Consider the following 5990-nt stretch of genomic DNA (forward strand, 5'->3'; position numbering starts at 1 on the left):
TTGTTATATTTGACCATCTCTTTAGTTAAGTGATTATACATTGATAAAATTTTGCATTTTTGTTACAGTGTATAAAGCGTTTATTTTTTTTTTTGTTGCCCTGGATTATTACCAAATTTTGATGCTTTCAAGTATCCAGATTACGCTCTTATTCATTACAATATCAGGGACCGGAACAGTTATGAAGAAATGAGCAAAAAAATTAAGTTTAATAATTATTTTCCAATTTATTTTTTTCCTCATAAAATCATCGTTTTATTTTTATTTTTAGTTTTCCCTCACAGAATAATACCCGTGCAGACATGTAGTAGAATTAGAATTATTAATTGAGGTAATGCACCGCGACCTAGGGTTTATTGTGCCCTCTCCTATATCACATGACCTCACAAAGCCCCAGCAGCCTGAACAGTTCCAGGAGTTTGCCGGGCACAAGCGAGGTTATGTGATCCCTGCTGATATACACTGAATCCAGGGCCTTAAGCCGTTTCCCACAGATTGCTGTGCAATCATGGATAAGGTGTGCTGGTGACTCCTGTTCCAGGTCGCAGAACCGGCAGTTGGCACAGGAGACCATGCCCATGTTGGACAGGTGCTTCCTGAGTTTACAGTGGCCGGTGTATATTGCGACGAGGAGACGGAATTTCTCACGAGGTAGGTTAATTAATTCTTTAAACCTGGAGAGATTATACCCTCCCAGGAGCAGCTTAGCGTGGCGCATACCTGCTGCCTGCCGCCAGTGCCGCTCTCTATCCTCTCTTTCTTCCGTGCGGAGCAGCTCCTTAAGAGTGTGGGGTCCTACCGCTATATATGGCTCTGGTCCCAACATCTTGGATGCTGCTGCCGTGCGGGCCAGCTCGTCGGCCTTCTCATTACCTTCTACTCCCTTGTGCCCTGGTACCCGATTGCACAGGGACAGGCGGTTTAGCCTTTCTATACATTCCTCGACTAAAAGCGATTTGGTCTCGTATGATAGAATCGCTTTTAGTGCCGCTTGACTATCACTGAGAATAGCTATGCGATAGTTGCGGCTGAGGTTGACTTCCGCGCACTGACTGATGGCAAAAATTTCAGCCTGGAAGATACTTGGGAAGCTGCCCATAGGTATGGACAGCTTAGTACGCGGTCCCGCAATACCTGCCCCAATACCTTCCGGTGTTTTTGAGCCATCAGTGTACCACTGAATGCTACTGTCTTCCAGCAGCTTTTCCAGAGTGGAATCATTCCACTCAATCTTGCTGCCTAGAGTTACTGTGAAATTCTTTTTGAGATTTATTTGCTTAGTTGTACCATCTCGCGGGAGGAGGGCTAGCGGTGTGCTCTCCGCTAGGGCGTCCATCTGTTTAGAGGACATGATCTTCCCTCTTCCACAGCCTTCTGCTGACATTAGCAGCATGGTGTGCTTTGCTGCTATCTTGATCACCTGATGAAGCGGTGTTAGCTCTAGCAAGACTTCCAGTGCCACGGTGGGACATGTGCGCATTGCCCCCGAAGCACAGACACATGCAAGTCTTTGCAGCTTTGACAGTCTTCCTATCACCGAAGACTGCGCAGCTTTGGTGGCCCAGGCAACCGCTCCATAGGTGACGATAGGCCTTACTATCATGGTATACAGCCATCTGATGATGCGTGGCTTGCATCCCCATGATCTGCCGGCCAGGCGTCTACAAATCATAAGCGCTCTAGTTGCCTTGGATAAAGTTAAGTCCAAATGCCTACTCCATTTTAACTGTGAGTCTAAGGTGAGGCCAAGAAATTTGACCTCCTTAGACATTTCCACCTCTGTGCCTCCGATTGTAAGGGATCTCAGGCCCGGCAGAGATCTCGGCTTAGTGAATGGGATCACGGTGGTCTTCGCTGGGTTGATGTTAAGCCCTACCGTGTTGCACCATCCCTTTGCCAAGTTTAGGCCCCTTTGAACAATGTCACAGAGAGTGTTCTCAAATCTGCCTCTCGCCATTATGACGATGTCGTCCGCGTACCCTAGACAGCGGATTCCATTGCTTGTGAGTAACTCGAGTAGTTCGTCTACAATCAGGCTCCATAGCAGAGGGGATAGTACTCCACCCTGAGGGCAGCCCCTCGTGGTGCCAAGACGAATCTTACTTTCTCCCACTGTTATTTCTGCTACCCTAGTGCGCAGAAGGGTTACAATCCATCTGCGTATCGGAAGGGTACACTCCTTCTCTCGAGTGCCTTAATCACGCTTGTATGAGACGCATTGTCAAAGGCACCCTCAATGTCAAGGAAGGCGCAGATCGCTACCTCGCCATTGACCAGCGAATCCTGCAGGTCAGACGTAAGTTGATACAGAGCAGTATTCGTTGATCTTCCCGCTCTGTACGCATGTTGTCTGGCATGCAGGGGTGCGACTTTTAGCGCTTCCGATCTTATGTGGTTGTCTATTACTTTTTCCATCCCCTTTAGAAAGAAGGACGTTAGACATATGGGCCGAAATGACTTGGCTAACGAATAATCTCTTCTTCCTATCTTGGGAATGAAAATTACTTTGGCAATTCTTCAGGGCCCGGGAATATACGACATCGCCGGGCTGTCTCTCATCAGCCCCAGCAGGTGTGGTAAGAGAATGTCCATACCTTGCTGCAAGAGGGCTGGGAAGACGACATCCACTCCCGGTGACTTGTAGCTCGAAAAAGAGGCCAGTGCCCACCTGACTGAGTCTGCAGTGAACATGTTCCTTGCAGTCAGCCAGTCTGAGCGATCCGGCCTACGCATGACCGAAGCTGGGGTTAGGTCAGCTTGAACTGTCTCCGGGAAGTGCGTTTGTAGGAGTGTTTCCGCCCTCTCCTCTGCGCTTGTCGTATAGGTCCCGTCCTGTCTTTTTAGGGATAATACTGTGTCCGTCTTACCCTTCGACAACGCCTTGTGCAGTCGGGCTGCCTCCGGGGTCGAGGAGACGCTCTCACAGAATTTCCTGAAACTGTTTGACTTGGCAAGCTTAATCTCCTTGTTGTAGATTGTTAGCTGCCGCTTGTATTCTTCCCAGCTACCCGTGCGCTTGGCTTTGATAAACAGCTTGCGCACCCTAAGTCTAAGAGATGAGAGTTTACTGGACCACCAGGGGCAAATTTGTTTGCTGGTGGTCGCTTTCAGTGGACAGACACAATCGTAGGCGTCCACAATGGACTGGTTTATGGCACTTAGTCTGCTCTCCAGCCCAACTGTGGTGGACCTACCATCCGCTTGCTCCACTCCACTTAGGTTCCTACTTAGATTCTCTCTGATTTGGTGCCGTGGCTGTTTCTCCCGGAAAATATGCTGACGCAAGGACGAAGTCCGATCCTTCCTTGTCCTTTATCTGCACGGCCACCAGATCTTGCGTTAGAAACTCTGAAATACAGAAGAAGTCTATATCGGCTCTAACGACTAAACAGGAACGGGGTCTCTCGCTAGAGAGATCCCAGATTACCTTGCTCTTTCTTGTGTTGAGGCCTCTTACCTCTCCTCTGACCACCCAAGGCTCCTGGATTAGGAGGATGCTCAGGTTATCCGAAATGAACCTCCTCACGATGACCGCCGAGGCTGCCGATGCGTGATGGAGGTTCACCTGAGCCACCTCTATGCCGTTACTGGAGATTATAGTGCGGGTTCGACGAGAGACAGGTCCTCGTCTTCAATCTCTCCATCGACCTGCATCTCCAGCCCTTCTAGGAGCTCTTGGGTGGACGGCAACATGCCTTCCTGCGCTGTGGTGATCTCGTTTCCGCTGTTCACGTCTGCGGCGGTGGTCGCAACCTGCCCAGCCGAGATTTGGTCGTTGGGGGACTCGTCTTGCTCGAACGAAACCACGGCGGCAGTCGCTTCAAGCGCAGCTGGGCGGGTTATGGGTGGAGCTGGTGCTGCGGTCGTCCCCGTTGGCGGTTCTTGGCTCGTGGTCGTAGCCTTGGGCCTCCATGGCCTCACCACAATCTTGCCGAAGCGGAAGTTCAATCTGTACCCCTTCTGCTTAATATACTTATACGATACGTCGTCCATCGTAATGTTGAGGTTCCACCCGGAACCTTCAACAGTGCTTGCTACGACCTTCCACGCTGAGGTACTTAAACCTTTGTTCTGGTTTCTCACCAGTCGAAGTCGTAGCTCTTGTCAGCACTCCTGAGAAAGAACGCCACCATACTATGCAGTTGCGGTATTTCCTCTCCTCTTCTGACACATAGGGCCGGACCCTCCCAGCCCTCTAGCCTCGGCGTGATATTCTTCAGCCAGGTGGCCGACTTTTCATCCTGGCAGTCGACCAGCAGCATGCCGCCCTTGAAGAAGATGCCGTTAAAGGCACCGGTATAGCCAACGCCGATAGTTAGGGCATTAACTAGGCAGTCTTGGAGAGCCGTCAGCTGCTCAGACCCTAGTGTCTCCGCAGGGTAGTTGTTGGGCAACACTGCCATCCGTATGTTGCTGACAGCCTCCGAGTATTTGCGGCTCGTGGTCTTCATCGGCTGCTGGTTGGGGCTGGGGCGTTTTCCACCGGCTCCCTGTGGTCTGTCTTCCCGTATTCTCTTGGGCAATGGTGGCTCCTGGGGTGTTATCTGGACGCTCTTCCGTTTCCCCATCCGACTGGGTTCCTCTTGGGGTGCTGGCCTTGCTTCGATTCGCCCCTCCGATTGGGCTGCTTGAGCTCGGCGGCGCCTCCGATTCCTGCGTCTAGTTGCAGACGAACCGCCATTGGCACCTACGCGTCGCGTATTGCTTGGAGAGGGGTTGTTCCCACTGCTCCTATTCAGAGCCCGCTTTTCGGCTGACTCCGGCGTCATGCCGTCCTCGAGGAACCTCAGGTACCACTTTAGAGTGGTCCCACTCATTCCAGCTCTGCGTGGGTCGTCATGGCCTCCTGGCCGTCCTGGCTCCGGGGTACATGAGACGTTCCCTCGTTGTCGTCTCCTTTTCCGTTCTCCCCTCGATTCCACTTTCGTGAAACCACCCTCCTGTCCGCAGTCGATCCTGCTCGAGGGGGTTGCGGGGGCAGCGCTTGCGCGATTTACAGTGGTCACGGTTGACACACTACGCTGAGTGCCGCTGCAGGAGGGCACTTCGTCGTCGTCACGTGCGTGCTCCTCAAAGAGTACACGTTCATCTGGCGACAAGGCATCCAAAAAGCTAGGCTTCCGTCTAGCTCCCGGGCCACTCTTGCTAGTGGCACTAGTGCTGCTGCTGCTGCTAGCTGTTGTTGTAGATGTTGTTGTTGTTGTTGTTTGTTTGTTTTTTTTTTTGTTGTTGTTGTTTTTGCTGTTGTTGTTGGATCATCTTTTTCTTACGACCGTTTTTGCCCGTGTTGTGAACCTCCCGGCCTAGTGTTGGAAAGGGGAAGCTGAAAACCCGCTGCGCCAGAGCCCCTTGACGCAGTAAGGCCACCGTTACTTCCCAAGGCGGCCCGGTGTTAGGAAGGCTCCGTACGAATACAGCCGAATTTACCTCCTGGCTGCAAATCATCCAATGGGCACGGGTCGCATAACACCCTGGATTAGGAGGTGGTAGCTCTTGGTCGCCGCGCACATGCATCTTCTGCCAGCCCTCAGGAGAGATGCTATGCGGCATCCCTCTTGGTGGTTGGGAGATGCTGTGCTGTGCTGCGGTTTAAGCCCCTGCACCACGACAAGGTGCCTACCATTCGCAGAGGTCATGTAGTAGGACATGTAGTAAGAATACCATATTGTTTTTTTGTTTGTTTCCGAAGGGGGAATCTTTCATAGATACTGATACTTAGTGGCATGCCGTATGCACGAATCATACTGCTCGCACCGAATGAGGTGCACCATTTCGGAACAGTACGCCTACGTATTAAACCCTTAATTCCGTCATCTGTAGCTTTATGGAAAGGCCCTGCGGGACCGCCGCTAAGCATTACATCGCAGGGCCAGCTTAGCCTATTGGCTCACGTCATTCTTTGGTGTTCGGCTTTCTCAGCTCTTGCAGTATCAGAGCTGTCGTCCTCTCCATGGCATACTACACTCGTCTCTTTTACCACATATGATTCA

Source organism: Bactrocera dorsalis, chromosome 1, assembly GCF_023373825.1.
Source record: "Bactrocera dorsalis isolate Fly_Bdor chromosome 1, ASM2337382v1, whole genome shotgun sequence".
Classification (NCBI taxonomy): domain Eukaryota; kingdom Metazoa; phylum Arthropoda; class Insecta; order Diptera; family Tephritidae; genus Bactrocera; species Bactrocera dorsalis.